General features: G+C 32.8%; 1 long non-coding RNA gene across 1 annotated transcript; it reads right to left on the minus strand.

The window, feature by feature from the left end:
* Positions 1-5,511: 5,511 nt before the first annotated feature.
* Positions 5,512-10,044, minus strand: LOC124371634. The gene is made up of 2 exons (XR_006923252.1): positions 9,908-10,044; positions 5,512-5,716 (listed from the first exon to the last, which is right to left on the minus strand). It is a non-coding gene; the product is annotated as an uncharacterized LOC124371634 (long non-coding RNA).
* Positions 10,045-18,466: the final 8,422 nt, after the last annotated feature.

Raw genomic sequence — 18,466 nt, forward strand, 5'->3', positions numbered from 1 at the left:
AAGTTGGGTCTTTTGTCATCTGAGGTGGCGGAAAAACCTTTGGAGAAGGTTTTCATTGACTATGTTGGGCCTCTCCCGCGTAGCAAGTCCGGAAATAAGTTCCTACTTGTTTGTGTGGATGCCTTCTCCAAGTTTGTTTGGTTGTTCCCATTGCGGAGTGCTACCACGCAGCTCACGGTGCAAGCACTTCGTAACCATTTTTTTCAACACTTTGGAATCCCCGCACCTTAGTTTCGATAATGGTTCACAGTTTGTCTCCAATATCTTTAAAAGAATGTGCTTTGGGCACGGAATCCGCCATGTGACTACTTCCCCTTTCTATCCTCAGCCTTCTCACGCCGAACGGTTTAATCGCAATCTTCGATCTGCTCTCATTGCCTTTCATGCGGAAAATCAGACCACCTGGGATCAACAACTACCTTGGATCCAATTTGCCTTTAATACGGCCCAGCATGAAAGTCACAAGGCGGTACCTTTCGAGTTATTATTTGGCTTTCGCCAAACAACCCTTTGGCGAACCTTTGGAAAATTAGCGATCTTCTGCCACCTCCTGGTACTCCCAATGTGAAAGCCACTTGGGAGGCAGCCAGGCGGAATCTCATTCGGGCTAGGGAGTTTAGTAAGGAGGAAGTACAACCGAGGTCGTATTGCCAATCCCTTCCAGGTGGGGGGATCTAGTTTACTGCAAGGCTCACCCAGTCAGTTCGGCTGTGGATAAAAGAGCTGCTAAACTTTGCTACAGGTGGACTGGTCCCCACCGCATCTTGAAGTTTCTGACTCCGGTGACTGCCCGACTGGGAGATCCTCAGTCCGGGAAGATTTTCAGGAAGGCGCACATATCCCATCTGAAGCCTTGCCGGAGTCATCCGTGATTTCTCTTTAGTCTGTGCGGGAGGGTTTTAGGTCCAGAGGCCTGATCACCTCTGCTCCTTCTTCCTGATCAAGGTTCCTGTTTTCTTCTTTGTACCCACGCAAACTCTTGGAGGGATTTCTTCCCTCCAACTGGAGTTTCTTGGTTTTACCTTCTGCAGACTTCAGGGTTTCCGGTTTATAATTCTTCAACCCATTGGGGGGAGAGGCATTTCGTTTGGTTCTTCATTTTGAAGAAATTAAAACAGAGGGGAGTTCCTCCTTTTGGGGGGGGGGGGAGTCTGAGCCGGTTCAATACCTATATCTCCCCGGCTCATGTGTGTTTTATATAGTGTATGTGTGTGTGGTTTATTGGCTGCAGAGGCCACTGACCATTTGAAGGCGTTTGGCCTTTCCGGTAGAGTGGCAAAGACTCCGAGCCGTGGGTGTACAAGTTAGGAGTAGCTCCAAGTTATATTTTAGTTTAATTAAGTGTTTGTTAGTTTTGCGGAGCTGTTCTCCTTCTGACATGTGCGGCTAAGTTTACGGCCCCTCACTGATGAGGTCCAGGAGATGAGTTGAATTTTCTGCTGTCATCTCTCCATCATGCGTGGTCGCAGAGAACCTTCGCTTTTGCGCTCTGCTGAAGGACGGCCACCATGATGGACATTGCTACTAGTCAACATCTGTGATACCCTGCTCATATTCTTTATTTATTTGTTATTGTTATTGTTGCCATTTATATAGTTTATATTTTGTTATTTTAATTTTAAGTTAGTTTTAGATATTATTTAGTTATTTCTTGGATTTCATTAGGAGCCCGCCTTAGCGAAGGATACCGGGAGGAATTGGCATTTCTTGTTTCAAATTATGGCGTTTCTAATTTTTGTATGCAGGTGCACCTGATAAGGATTGTTTGAGGGTATATACTACTGCAGGCACTTTTTATTTTTTTTTTATTTATAGTATATATACTTATATATTTATATTGACTAGATAGGCCTATATTGTGTCTTAGTAAATGAGCCTGAGTATGCTGACCACGGTGTTCTTTTTTTTACCTAGTTTAGTTTTGATCCGGCATCCCGTTCGCCACCATGGGCGCGCGCTTCCCTGATGGTTTGCTGTGGGTGTGCGAGTGGCGATGTACGGTTTCACTATCTTGCTTCGTTTACTGCCTGTCTGTCCATATGTGTTTTGAATTTAAAAAATCGTATCTCAGAACCCGTTGGAACAAATAAAATAAACTTCAAATAAGTAAAACAAATATTATATCGCGGATATTATCAGGTTGTGATAACAATTCACACTCGAGTAGTTCCGTTACACTTCTCTGTCGAGATGGAACACAAGATTTAGTTTGATTTTCAGTCAATGGAAGAATTTGTATCTCGTGTGTTTATCTAACGTGAGATATAACCTAGTTTGTATTTCGGTTATTTTACTTGTGTTTTTAAAGATTTTTCAAAACAGTATCATCTATTAGCTCTACTAAATTTCTGAAGATGATTGAAACTTTATAACTGATGTTATGTAATAACCAAGGTATATATTTCAAATGGTATGTTCGTTTATTTTCTTATAAGCTGCAATATTATTACACACATCTTGCTCATTGTAACTTTCTGCTACAGGTTTATCCAGTATACCTGGTTTACGAATATTTAAAGGTTACCTTTTCCATACATAAAAAATTATCTTAAATGCACCTTAGTTACGACTGTTACTATTGTATATATTTTTTTAATATTTCCTATGTGTTAAGTTACTTTGTGAAAACTAATAAATAGTTAATAAATAGTATTCAATTTTTAGAATAATGCCTATAAAGAATACTCATTCTTCTTTCTTATCAGCTGAGAATAGGTTTAATGCTTACGGAGATTACAGTTATCACTATATTGTTGTGAAAGAGAACTAAAAGGGAACCCAATTGTTAAAATATCTGTAATAAATAATAATATACACGGTTTTGACAAAGGTTACTGTTATGAGCAATATTCAACGGTTTTCATGGAGAGTAAAATATGGACAGCCGTTAAAAATATAATTTAATTTATTACCTATGTTACAACATAAACTAATGCAGTGTTATGTTTGGAATTTTGTGTAACGTAAAATACTGTCGTAACACAAAGCTCTCCGGATTTCGTTCAGTTTAGAATTTAATTCAAGTTTTATTGACGATAATAATATTTAGGAAAAATCTTTAATACTACACGTTTCTAGTTATTATGTATTTGAAGATATAAATAAAAGAGTTATGAAAACATACCTGAATACAAATTTGTAGAAACTGTAGGCTACAACCTATATTTTTTAATATTTAACTATGTAAGTCAACATACTTATCTAAGAAAATTTACTATTAAAAGAGGAACGTGTCCAATTGTTATACACATCCTCACACCTTTCCTGATTAGAATCGTAACTACAGTAAATTCAAAGAAATAAATAAATGTAAAAGTAATTGAGTAAGTAAATATCAATGAAATATCTGTTTGTAGACCTGCTATGTAAGTCAATGTAACAAAAAATAATCTTAATCTACATTAAAATTGACAAAGCAACGACAATCCACATGTCATAGCGAACATCATCACAACCTGAAATATGCACAATTTCAAACATGCCGTGAACAGTATCGCTGGCAGTGACCACGATATGAACGGTAGAGTTGCCACGTTATTCCCCACAGTGTATTGGACTTATCCAGCTATTCCCCTGAGTATTGAGTTTTCTTTCTCAAATATCACTGGAGTTGTCGAGCTGTTCCCTTTAATATTATTTTAAGAAAGAAAGTCATCATATCATTTTAACATTTAATATTTAACAAACATGTTCTTTCCCTGAGGCCTTCGTATGTGGTGTTTGTAAATGAAATAGGAGGATGCAAATTGTAAACGTTATCTTAAAATGTAGCAGCATATTATTTTAATTTTTTAACACTAGATGGGATGTGCTCTTTTTCAAAATTCTTTGGAAAAATAATTGTGAAATTATTATAATAAATCATAGCTCTCCTGTCACTATTGCAGCAATGCTATCAAATATTACATTATCGTTAAGTTTATAATTTCTGAAAAATTGGCGTTAAAAAGGATGATTTTCTTTTGACTATAATAACAGAATATATAATAATTGGAGAGACTGAAACACGAGAATATAACGTTCGATGTTGTATGGGTAAGTCAGTGGAACAAAACATATGTAACGAATAGGACGAAAACAATGGCTGTCTCGTTAATTGCAAGCTGGGTAAATCTAATGCCATAAGAATAATCGAATAAACAATCTTATAATTAATTACTTTCATAAGACTACACAGGCGTTAGAGTGTTTGAAATATTTGATTTGTTTGAGAAGAAGACTTGGGGTTAATCAATATAGGGAGGGGTAGCAAACAATCTTCTCCAAGTGGTTCTTCAGACCTCAGTAATGGAATTCACACAATCAGAATTACATTTTTTTAACAATTATCTATTTAAGAGGTTTAGTCCACTAAATTTACCACATGAAACGAGATGATTCTTAAAATATCATTTATGGAGCTTTCCCCTCTAAAATTCTCACCACCAAATACCAAATAAAATGAAACCTAAATGTTATACATTGTTAGAACTTTCTAAATGATAATATTTTATCGTCTTGGATACGTTTTTACCGTTCGTAATAGTCAAAGTAATTACTATATTTTAACCAACGTTTAAAATAATAATGACTAATTGTTTTAAGAAAATATTCAAGACCAAATTAAAAAGAAATTTAATTTATAACATAACAATAATAAACGTAACAAAATATCATATTACATTTACAAGGGCTTGATGAACTTAAAGGTACATAACCTACATAATTCCACTCTCCAATCACTATATATTACCTCAGAGTTGATGTGAAACCTTTGTCAGTGTATATGATAGTTTCAAATAACGCTCCTGTAGGAATTATTTAAATACAACATGGAACAATGAGACAGAATCAATTACCGGAATGTAGACTATTTTCTTGCAATGACCATATCTTATCTCACAGATGCATATTATTGTTGATCACTGCAACGGTTTGAGTACCGTCCTGTTGAAGGCAAAGTGGAATCCATGCTTGAGCAATGAAACAGGATTGAGTGCGGAGATTGGAAATCTCCGGTATTTCTCTACCATTTATATAGTATTCTTTACTGAAGTGAAGGTTAAAATTGAACGTTTGAAGATCTGAAGATCCAATTTAAGGTTAGGGGATATGTCGATAGGACTTAGAAAATAGATGTGTTCAAATCAGTAACAGGTTCGTTTTTTCATGAAAAGCCTGTATGCTAGCTAAAACGTTTTTTTAATATAACTAATAGACGGCTGAAATGGTCATCTAATGCAGAATGAATGATTGAAGTTCTCTGAGACGTGCTTGGCTCATTGGTGTCTTGTAGGCTTTCTCCACTTCAATTTCTTCATATCTGTTAGTAACATAGAAGGAAAAAACTCATAATCATAAAAAATTAAACAATTATTGAAATGGTAAATTAATTAGAAGGGGGGAAGGGGGAGAACGTTTATTGGGTATACGGATTGGCATCTGATAGTTCTAAGTTTATAGTTTGTTGGAAATAATAAACGATCACTGTTTTATTAGGGAAGTTTTTATTCGATGAATAACAACATAGTATCCTCGATGAAATATAAAATTTATAAATGGTTAGCAATGCTAATGATAACAACAATAAGTATTCATTGGTGTCTCTGATATAAACATGAAACTATATAAAGGTTCCTTTAAAGATTCTTCGTTGCCCACTTCTTTGAATCTCTTCAGACGAACAACAGTCCAGTTTTCCAGGAGTCAGGTTTTAGACAGCGTCAGATGTTAGAAGCTGCAATAAAAGGAAGATGAATCGGAGCTAAATTTAACATTCCAATTGAATCAACCCTTCCTACCATAGCTACGATATGTGTAGACAATTTGGTTCCTCCAAAGAGCTTTAAGACCGTGTCGAAACCATCGTAGTACACTCAGTTGTACACCTGTGCCATTCTCTTATTGTAAGATTGAACATGACAAGTTCTCCAATTTCTCATCACGTCTTTATTCTTATTTGCTTGGCTTCTTCAATTGTAAACCTACTAACTTAAAGGTAAACAGCTGATATTCCGTCCTCATTAACGTTTCACTCATATTGATATTTAAATTGATATTTATAGTAGATTTTATTCAAGTTTTCAAAACTTGAATAAAATCATATATACTTATGAAAACTTGTAGCCCATCTAAACTGGTGGCCTGTGGCTTTCAACTGGAATTATTTCAGTATAATCTTAATGGTACAAATCCAGTATACAGATGCTTTATATATTTCCAAGAGAAGCCGAAACTTGCCAGAGGCCGAGAGCAGCTTCCAGGTGGTAGAACCTCTTTAAAGCTAGGAACCGCTCGATGCTAGTAAGTACAAGAGGATGATAGGTTCAGAGGTTAAGAGCTCCCAAAAATCAGGAACTTCCATAGTTTGAGACTTGCGAGAGGCGAGTGGGCGTTAGAGTCCGAGAGCTATCATAGTTACTTGGTAGAGTATCAAACTTGCCAGAGGCCGTGACGTAATAGAGGCAGACGGGGGGGGGGGGGCAATTGAATTGACAATCCTAGATACTGAGATCCCCCAGAGGCCGGAGCTACCATATAAACAAGAGGCTGAGAGCTCGGGAATCTGCTGTTTGAAACCGGGAGCTTCTAAAGTCCGGGATGGTCAAGTGCTAACTGGGGTCAGAAGCTTCAAGAGGTCGGAAAGCTCTGGAGGCCCGGAAATGTCAGAGGCCAGAAGCTCCGAGAGGTGGAAAATTGTTGGGGACCTGGAGCTTCCAAATACCATGACTTACCAGAAACTCCAAATGGCGAAAATTCCCAGAGACCGGCAGTTCCCATAGATTAAATGTTTATATAGGTTAATAGCACTCGAGTCTTGGAATCCCACCACCCAAACGATGGTATCAGAGACCGAGATCTCTTAGACGCTGGAGGCTTAGTGTTGCTCAATTAGTTTTAAATACATTTTTGTAGTATTTAAGAAATCAGGTGATTCACTGCCGTATAAACAATGGATATCTACCTAAATCCTAGGACCAGTGGAGAAAGTACTCCGTTGTCGTTAACAAAATAGAGGCTATGTTCACAATATATTGTAGCTAAATTAACATGGTTTACAATGACGGACACCTACCGCAGTTTGAAATATGCAATGTCACCAGTTGGGCGTGGAGAAACAATATTTCAAAAGACACTAAAAAACTTTATCAATTTAGTATATTTTAAGTAATAACCGGATAACAACCAAACTCACAAAAACATACATCGGCAGTAATAGTAAGTATAAGTAACAAGTGTTTCACTCCAGTGGGAAAAAAGATTTACTACTTGGAACAACTTGTCCCTGTAATAACTAGTCTTAATCTCTCCTACATGTTTCTTTACTAAACACTTTCCAACCCAGTTTTCGTAGCATATTTCAACTTGCTAAAAATCAAACTAAAGTTCTCTATTTAAAAGTTATAACGTTTTATTGATACATATATTCTCTATATCGTGTTAAAAGTTTTAAGAATTGGGTTTAAATGCCACATTTAATTCATCAATGCCTTAGTGGTTTTGGTATAATTGTAATAACTGAGTTCGGTACTTAAAACATTTTTTAAAATATATTTATATGAGAAATATTGTATTTAGAAAATTTAGGTTTTGGAAATTTATAAATTAATTAATATTTTCTTTATGGAAATATTTCGTTAAAAAAATCATTTGATCTGAAGGGATTCTTAGTTTGTAAAGGATAAAGTGCTAACAAACTTTCTGAATATTTCTGTAAAAGTAGTTTATTAACCGTCCACCAAATAAAAATGGTAATGGTAATAAAAATTAATTTTACTTTAACTTTTTCATAATAAGAAACAGTAAACTGAGAGCAAACAGCTCAACACATACAAACTCTATAATATCTATCCAGATTGGTTGAAAGTCGGGGACGTCTAACTTGTCCCATAAATCTAGAACGTTTGACACAAACTGCGTGCGACGGATAATCTCCAGTAGAACCTTGACGAACTGATTGCCTAACTGAATTGTTACTGGGTTGAGAGGCATATCTTTGCATATAAGTAGTAAATAACCATTCTTTGGGATTTGTGAATACGTCTGTAATGGCTAAAGGGAACATATAAACAGCTATAGTTTAACAAAAGGGGAGAATATGAGTTTTAGAGAAAGACGAGACTCTAAGATCTGTGTTTTATTACAAAATAGAATTTACTCAAACTAAGACATTTAAAAAAAATCTATGGTTTATTTCCATTTCGTAAATATTATTTATGTATAATTTGTATTATTAAGAGTATAATGTATATAATAAAGTGCAATACATTATTTTAGGATTGAATTTAATTAGAATTTAGGACTGGAATTGTAATAAAAAACATGCAGATATGGTGAATTGCCATAAACTCATATATGTACAGTGTTACGTATTCCTAATGTGTTAATACTTAATCTCTTTATATTTAAAACTCAAACCAACCAACGTTTTTAGATTAAAAATCTTATAGGTCTATAGAAATTTCGACATTACTTTCAGGAATTAAGTGCTATTGAGTATATAAGCATATATTAAGTATATAAGCATAATAATTACCTGTAGAAGATATAGAGATTTTGAAAGGTATTAGGACTTAAACAACTCAAAGATGCTTTCACCCTGGATCTAATTTTCAATCTAACTTAAATTTGTTCTTTATACAATCTGAAAACTGTTATTTGTGTTCACCGTCTCCATATATAAGTAATATACAATATAAACAATATACTTGATTTAGAATATTATAAAGATTTTCAGGAACTAAAATAAGTTAAAGTTAAATAATATAAAAAAAGCATATAAGGGATACATACAACTGATACGATTGTATTACGTATTCCTACGGTGATGTGAAAAGGCTGCAACTACAAGGAATTACCCTCATATATTGAAAATTATTGGGACGAAAAGCAGAAATGAACCGTTATTATGAACAAACTGGTTGTGAGCACACGCGTCAGTGTAGTGCGTTGCGTCATTTAGAGGCCAATTGAAGAAATTGAACTAAACGTTTATTTTAGTTCTTATAGAAAAAGATCTTTTCTTTAAACTCAACCGGTATCTCCAGTGACACTACCTTATACATATTAATCTTTTGAGGTAAAACGTGTCCAACTATAATAATTTTATCAACTTTAAAGGGAGTACAATGAAAACCTGTTATTCATGAAACAATATTTACCATACGTATATATTTTTATTTTAAAAGATGCTAAGATAAATGTGTTGAAAGTTAAAAGGGTATACATTGCATGGGGTATACTTTGTAGGCATGAGTAATACTTGTTATTATTATTCCTAAATTTTGAAGATAATATGAAGCATCCAAATCACTTAAAAGTGTGTTGAAATGCTTGTTGATACTGTAGGCCCTTTCACTTGTGCAAGTTGGAAAGATATATTTGACTGAAGCAGATATGATCCAGCCACCTGTAACAGTTGGCGTATGGAGTTTTGTGTATGTGTGAGATCATGAGTGGCTGACTAGGTAATGATATCTTATCTTTCATCTGACTTTGGCAACACTATAAAAGAATATTATGTTCTATCTTTTACATAGAACTTTTCCATCAACATCACTCTGGTTATGTTACCTTTAGTTTACCACGTCGTATTGTCATCTTCTTTATTTACATATTCACTAACGGAGTTACCTGACTCAAACGTTTAAAAGAATTAATTTAAATTATAGCCCGTATATTTGAATAAAAACATTAAACTTATAATTAATGAAAAGTCTATAACTGCATAAACCACTATTTTACTCTACTTTTTTATAGTTACAATATTTTCCTTCTTCTATGAATATATGTTACTTACTATCCGTAATGTATCTCAACTTCTGTAAATCCTATATTTAGAGATAAATTACCTGTTTTTCTAAGTTTTAGGTGAAATTCGCATGAGCGTTTTTAAAGGCAGCCAATGTTTAGCTGATCCAGTTCTTACCATTGTAATCTTAAGGGTGGGAATACTCTGAGGTTAGTTTCACTGTGTTGGTTGTGTAGAAATACTAGTAGACTTCAACTTTAGGATGCATTCTGACATGTATAGCAATTCTGACACATCATTTTGGAGGCAAAAAGATTTGTAAATACCAAACATTCTATTAAATTTTTCTAATAATCCAACTACGAGCATGATTAAATAATGTGAAGGGAGTAATAATAATAATAAAGAAAAACAAATAACGATTTAAAAGTAGCCGATACAATTAACAGTGTGGGCTTTGTTTGATGTTACTTTATTATTGCTCAACAGATAGGAGTTATATCTTTATTGACTCCTAGTCAGGTTGACCCGAAATTCTTATAATATGGAAGGAATATCATTAAATATCTCTTACGAACAATATAATACATATTGCGTAATATTCGAGCTCAATATTTTTCAATATAAATATACTAATACTGATTTTGTTTATCTAAATATAAATAGTCAAAGAAAAATATGATGAAAAATACGACAGCTGAGTTCAACAAGGAATAAGTAGTGGTTATAAAATGAAGTCCAAGCTACAAGAGTTGGAAATCTGCACGCAGTGAGGACAAGAGTTACTAATGGATATTCAATGATGGTGTATGTAGAAAAGCAACATATTAGGTTTGATGACATGTAGATTTTAGGAGTTTGATGAGGGTAGGAAAACCCACTAGTTATAACCAATAACAAACATTTTTTATACACATAATTTACTAAAGAATGTGCTATTACGAATCTACGTATTTGGGTCAGTTGGTATATTAAATTTGCCTCTAAGATTTACCGCAGCAGGTCTCCCTCCAAACCTGTCAGCATAAACAGCATTACAGAATAAACTTTCAAATATGTAATATAACAAATCTTTTATAAAATTGAGATAAAATAAATTGCTTTTCACATTCTAATGATTTGAGTCCCAGGAGTCTGGTGTATGTAAAGAAATAATCTAAATATATATTTTAAAGCAAAATAGTTACTTCAAGACTATACACTTTATAACTTTGTATCAAACAATATTGAAAAAACGCAACTAAGAAACACAATTAATTATACGATTGTAGTAAAACAGGTTTATAACAATGACAATACAAAACAATTATGGTAGGAACAAGTGATATATGTGGCTATCATGAAAAAGTCATTATCATTAAAAAAATCATTTATCACAAAAAATATTTAATATTACATATTTGAAATTGATTTGTTTTGATTTATTAAAAAATAATTTGATTTACCAGTAATAAATGTTAATTGATAATGATTTAAACAACCTTTATGAAGAAAACTTCCCATTTACTTATTTGATATTAAATTAAATTTTACAAGATGAAACGCAACCACTTCTGAAATTATAACTTTTTATATTTAAATAGCCTTTCTCCATATTATTGGTGTTATATTTAAACCGTGTGTGATGGCATTTGTGCATAACAACATTAATATGTCTTGAAGATATAGATAAAAGAGTACCTTTGAACAAGTCAAAGTTGTAAGGAATATATTTTGTTTTTAGCTTAGCATGAAAGGAAAAGTACTTTGAAAGATAACTTAGTCTTTCATTCACGAAACAAACTTTCTTTTCTGGCATTCATGCGCTGCTCAGAGATCTTTTCTGGTAAATAATATGAATGTTTACTGTTTGATTGTACAAGTACTGATAATCTAGTCATTGAATAATACTCTATAGGAAATAAAAAAAATACTCCAGAAAATAGCTATTAAGTAACACCTATTTTACAGTTATGGAGTTTAAAAAGATGGTTAAAATACACATATAAGTTTTCTTCTAATATAAATATAGGATATTATTTGTCAATTTTTGTAAATGTGCACAAATGTGTCGTATGTTTGCTGAAATATGAAAAGTAATACCGGAGTGCCAAGTAATACGTTGTATTTTCCAACGACCACACTATAACAATCAATGAATTGTTATATATGTGGTTGTGGTAAACCGGCGCTGTGGTATCAATAACCCAGAATGCAACATTAAAATTTCCTCTCATGCAGTATGTTCGTGACTTGAAAAACTACTGCAACTGTTCAATACAGTCTATACATGAGAAATACTGTACACCTATAGGAATTGTATTGAAATATCTGGTTTTAAAAAGTCTGATATACATAATTAAGCCTAAAGATATTTTGTTTAAACTATAATATAAGAAATTTCTCTAAGCCATGTATAAAATAGAAAATATACTAATGCATGTATAAAAATGTATAACCCAATGTGAGTTTGCGGAAGATGGAACAGTGGTGAATGCGGAGTGCATTTATTCATGGGTAATGGAAAAATGTAAGAATTACTGCAACGATTAGTACAGAATTCAAGAACACTTTGTCCCTATATAGTAGGAGGAAACTTTTGTATGGATAATAGTTTCTGAAACTTACGACGGTTAGAATACATTAAACGTTTGCGTAAAACGTTAAAGATATAAGATAAAATGCAAGGTTTCAAGTAACACTCAATGCTACTTACACTTTAAGCGTTAGTTGCGTTACCACTATTCATTAATTTGTACATAATCACTTCAGTGTTTGTACATAATCTTTTATCGTGTATGAAGGCTTCTTAGTCTGGTTGTTTACTTTAATGACAAGATCTTTTACGTTAAAGCTAAATAATTTGATAATAATTGCTTTGTCAAAAGATAACTTTCTCCTCAGGGTTTTTAAAATATTCAACGCGTTATTTATAATCTTCTTGCTGTTTAGTGCACAAAAGATGGCTCGTAGGAAATGCTAAGTTTCTTTTTTTACGATAGCTGCGCTTGAGCAAAAGGTGTTAATGGACAGCTGATGGTGACTGAGAGAGACAGAGAGGCGTCGTTTGTCCTGGTAGAGAGAGACGAGACAACGGCATAATAGACCACCATCACTCTTTGAGACCGATCACTTCTACGTTAGAGAACGGTGAAAAAGGATAATGGAGTTTTTTCGATTACAGAAAACTAGCTCTCATCACTTCATGCGGTGGAGTTTTAAATTAAACAATTAAGGAACAGGTCTTGTTAATAGGCTTAATCTTTCACGAATCGATAGAGCCAAGTTCCTGACCCACTTGCTTAGCAAGACAAAACCGATTTGGAGAATTCACGTTTTTAAATTTAATTAATATAATAAAATATACAGAGTATTATTTTTTCATTTCGGTAAAAAATTACCTAAATGTTATAAAAATTATTGTCATAGTTTTTGATTTTTTTTATAATGTTGATCATTCTTGTGAAGGAATAAATGCATATATAGATAGATTTTACTTCAAGTTTGATATGATATACTGCATAGTTTTTTTATCTAAAACTTCCAAAGAATTATTAAGTTGGGCTATTTTCTGCTAGTACACATGTTTTCCGATAAAATTTAACCATTGGACAATAATAAAAATAATACATTTAGTGTTTATGACCAATATATTAGTGATCCTACACAGTAGAAGTCTCAAGTAACAATCAAACCTAATTTGAATGCACTTTATTTATAACTAGCTGTTACCCGCTGTTTTAAACGCAAATTCCAAAAGTACTTATGAAGTAATATGATAATGATATGAATTCTATAAACATTTCAATTGCTAATAGGCATACATCAAATTACATATCATTTCAGTGTTTATGGTTAAGAGAAGCAAAGTTTAAAATACTTCTAGAGAATCTTGTATACAGTTTTGCAGTTCCACCAGGGTTTTTTTTGTTGAAATCAAATATTTTTACGACGAAACGTCTGAGATTGCTTTGTTTTTTATACATCTTTATATATATGTATAGTATACATATAATAGCAGGGGTAACTGCAGGCAGGATAACAGGGATCATATTATGGTTAGAGTGGTTGTTCCAGAACGATCTTGTTCATGCAAAAACATGAGTATGCAATAACAAGGAAATCACCACAAGCTAAACGAGGGTGCCCCTTTACAACATAAGTATATGCTTTTTTGTCATTAATTGGACAGCCACTCCAGCCATAATTTGATTTTTGTTATCCTGCAGTTACCTCTGCACCTTCTTGCCTAGTGGTTACTAGGCAATTTCGTTAGTAACTGTAAAAACGAACTTAAAATGTTATTTTGCTTAAGTATTTGATTCAATCACCAGAAAAAATCTAAGTGTTACAGAGTCACATTTGGTTTGTAAGAGTTTAAAGCTTAACTGTACAAGATTAACTGTGCAAGAGTGACTAGGAAAACACTATTAAGTTTTTTTCTGTATAATAAGGTGTATAGCCCCCTTAAAATAAAAAAGGCTAACAACGATGTTACCCTCTTGCCCTTAGGGATAATAAACCAATAATTAATAAACTTCTTGAAGAAGTAGGGTGCTTTCAATTGTATAATTCTCTCTGTGATAATTTTAATTTTCTATCGTTTAGTTACTTTCCATAAACTGGTGGACAGGAATATAAATCAATCCTTTTAAAGACAATTAGCTAAACACTGCCTAATTCTTTGTTTTATGTTTGTCAGTGGAGCCTGACCATCTCACCTACCCGTTCCTTCCTCACTCCTGGCCTAACGTGAACTGGCTCAGTGTACGATGGATCTATGAAAAATCCGGATATCAAATAAAACAGGCTTAAATCGTTTGAGCTGATTCTCCATTATTCATCAAATATAAGTCTAATTCCATGAAATACTTTTTTATTTGCATTGTAAATCACTAATAACATGTTCTAGTAATTTGAGAGTCTTATCTTATACGTAAATTTGATCAATGTGTAACTGTTTAGTTTAGAGGGACTTTCGGAGCACCTTAACTGTTGGATTCTTAAACCTCTTCTTTTTGATTTGTTGGACCGTTTAAGCTACGGATCTTTTTAATTTAATTGAATTTTTATTTTTTGACCTTGAGAGTAAATTTTATTCTCTTTGTTTGAAGTTTGTTTTTAACGATGGACGAATTTGTGAAGGAAACAGTATTTTCAGGAAAATTGCCATCGTTCAGTGTAACAAAACAATCAGTAACACTACGTTTAGAGATTTTCAATCCGATTTCTTATTCAGGTGAATAGCTAACACATAATTACACTCTAGGTTAAAATAAACTAATCATACCAGAGCTTTGTTATACGCATAGTCACGAACCAAAACAGCCATATTACGGGTCTACTCTATGCACACTACCTCTAAAACATGCACTTAATAGAACAAAACACTAATTATTAAAAGTAAACTACATGATACAGGTCACAGTAGGTACAGTAATTTCCTGAAATGAAGTTAAATATTCCTTAAATCTTTAACTCATAAAAAATCAAAAAACAATCTTACACTTGCAAAACTGTAATAACTAGTATCAAAAGTATAATAATATTTTTCTGTACAATTCATAGGTTTTATGCGTTTAGTTTTCGTCAATCCGGAATGGATGGAGTTACTGGCTTATTATCATAGTTAAGCGAAAAAAACTACTAATTTGCCACTGATAACAGTGAATTACTCACTGCCGTGGCACAGGTGCAAAAGAAACAATTTCTTGCTTGGAAACAAGCAATAGATTGGAAGTGTCAAAAAGAAGAAGAAATGTAACCATAACTTTTACAACAGACAGGCCCCAACGCTTACATTTGTTTCTGTTGTATTTAGGATTACCTGAGCTCGTCATTAGGATACATTTCTTGCACAAATTGGCAATTTCTAATATTTGCCTCTGTAATTTTATTATTAGTGACCAATACTGCGATCTAATTATTTTATTTCAAATAGCCAGATGCCTTTTCATTTACGTAAATTAAATTCTTAAAAGCTAAATTTTAAATAGCAACTAAGTTTTTCGATTCATACCGTGATGAAAAGTCAGTCTTGTTGTTAAATTATTGAAATAGTTTTGCCTTGGTGTGCCTGAAATATTTCGTCAATAGCTCAAAGGCTGTGAACAGAAAACTATATTGATCACAGCTGGTCATATTGGTAGTTGGTTAGTTAAGCTTCAGTACTTTTTATACTAATCTGTGTACAGCTCCATCACCTTCATTTTACCAAATGTGTATTACTATCCGTTCTTACTTTAACATCTGTTCACTGAAAATAGCACTTCACAGGAAGGCCAAAATATTTCAATAATTGAATCGGACGCACAGTGGGATGGGTCTGCCTAAACTTGTGATATATGGTAAAATTAAAATGTTGTTGTATAAGTCACAAACCTGTAACTGGTCCTCTATTGTCTAGACCTCAGAAATTCAGTGTGAAATATATATTCTACAGTGCTTCCTTCCGTAAACGTAGTAGATTTAGATTTTTTTTATATTGGCGGTTTTGAGCTTTTGAGTAATTGATAATTGTTAACTAATATTTATTTTTTCGAAGGGTTTGTACTTTTATAATCCTGAGCAGCAGCTGTTGAATATGTGCAATATTTTTGTTAAATTATGACGTTCTGTAAAATTTTTCATTAAAACTACCTAAATGTTTTAAAGTAGCGAGTGATTAAGATACGAAAATCCTCCGAGAAATGAATTTTAAAACTTGTTCCCTTAGTATTTATAACAATAAATTCGTAGTATTTACATCCGCAACGATTCACCCGGAGTTACTTGACGGATGTTTTACAGCCTAAGTAAATGATGACATCACCGTATTAGTCTAAACTACTGATAATACGCCACGAAACTTGTTGTGTTACCCTAACATGCAACTGCATTTTGTATTCATTATAATGTGAAAATTTTTACATTAAAGGTTTCTTTCATAAATAAAATAGAAAAATATAACTGTTCTATTGGAAATTTTTGTGATGTTACGGTTGTTAACGTGGTGATTTAAAGTTAAGCTAGCTTATTCATTTGTATTAGGTGAATTAATATTTCCATGGCTGTAAGTTCATTTTACTCTTGAAGATAATAATGATAGTAAAGAACTAATTTAAAAAATTGTAATGCCGTTGAAAACATATTGACTCCTAAAAACGTCTCGTATATCTATGTTTTAATTTTTGCCAGCATCTCTACATTGTCATTCCAGAACAAGCACTCTTGTAAGGTAAGCTGTAAATGTTGTGTCTATCTAAAAAGAGATGGATGGACTGTAGTTACTCAAAAATTAGTAATGTATGGCTCTCAATCACTTTTCTGTATATCCTCACAAAGCTTGTACTGACCAATACCAAAAAGGTTTGCCGAAACCTGTTTTGAGTGTTTCAATCGACAAAAAAATCGTAGAATGAGGATCTGAGACGGTCATATATGACAAGCATTTCTTTTTTGCCTCAAAAATTAACGTTTCAAAAAAGCGCATTAGTTTTGAAATATCTTCCTCTTTCATATCATGTTTCTAAAAAGTGTTAAAAATGTTAATACATTCTAACAGATAATTTCTGGGTTCTATTAAAAAAAAAAACTAAATCAATGAAAGCATTTAGTAAAATATTACCGGTTATATAGCCATGAATTTAGTACGACTAATCACTACAAAGATTTGTATTTTTCATTACCGCACCAATAACTAGTACGATTGTCTTAAGAAATCCAGAAATTAAATATTAAAAAATAATAGTTTTGTATATTAAAGATAGGTTTATATACATAAAACTGTACCTTGATTAAAGCGATGTTTTTGATAATTGTTACAGACACATGAGAACATATATCTAAAACGTGCAGAGTTAATATGATAGTTTTCAAGATGAAAAAAATGCGCTCTCATTTCTTGTGGTTGTTTCTTTTCATTTTGGGGCAGTGTTAGCTCAAAAATTATGTTATTACATTTTCAAATTAATAATAATTATTTTGGCAGCCTTTATAGAATATGTTGAGGATTTTTAGATTATTGTTAAACATCAGATTATCGCCTATATAAACGAATGAATTTGAATGAACGAAGAGCAATCTTTCAGTGATATTATTTGTTGAGGGGAAGAAAATAAAACGTGACAGAATCAATTATTACATGCAAATTATTCTGTTATCTCGCCCTTACTTTTAGCGCTGTCATCTGTCTTGGCATTACTAACCTACTTTACATACTATAACTTTATCGTCAAAAATAGCTTTAAATCTTATAATTGAAAGAATCTGAGTTAAAAATTAGGATGTACATTGTATTATTGATAATATAATTCAAAAGTAATGGTTATTTATAGGAGGTACGTAGAAATGCGCGGTAATTTTAAATGTTATGGCAATAAATGAGGTAATTGATAAAACACTGCTATACGTTAATTTTGTGTAGTAGAATTTAATAAACTTATATGATTTGTAATGTGTATAGATTCCTAAGAGAAAAGCTAAAAATGATGTAAATATTTTTCTCTTATATAAAAATCTTTCCGAACTTCTATTGAAAGTAGAATAATCTCTACTAGCCCTACAATCTTGCAATTATCTGTGATAATTCATCGAAGTCACAGAACAGTGGCCAATGTTTTATTACTTTGCAAAAAATATTTGCCAACTCAGTTTTCACGTATAAGCTGCTAAGGAACTTGTGTTTTATGATGAACATTTTCTCTCATCTCACGCTTGTCACAGGAAGTTAAGTAATTAGTTTCCCACAAAAAACAACATAATGAATCATGTTTTCTT

The sequence above is a fragment of the Homalodisca vitripennis genome, chromosome 1 (assembly GCF_021130785.1).
Source record: "Homalodisca vitripennis isolate AUS2020 chromosome 1, UT_GWSS_2.1, whole genome shotgun sequence".
NCBI lineage: Eukaryota > Metazoa > Arthropoda > Insecta > Hemiptera > Cicadellidae > Homalodisca > Homalodisca vitripennis.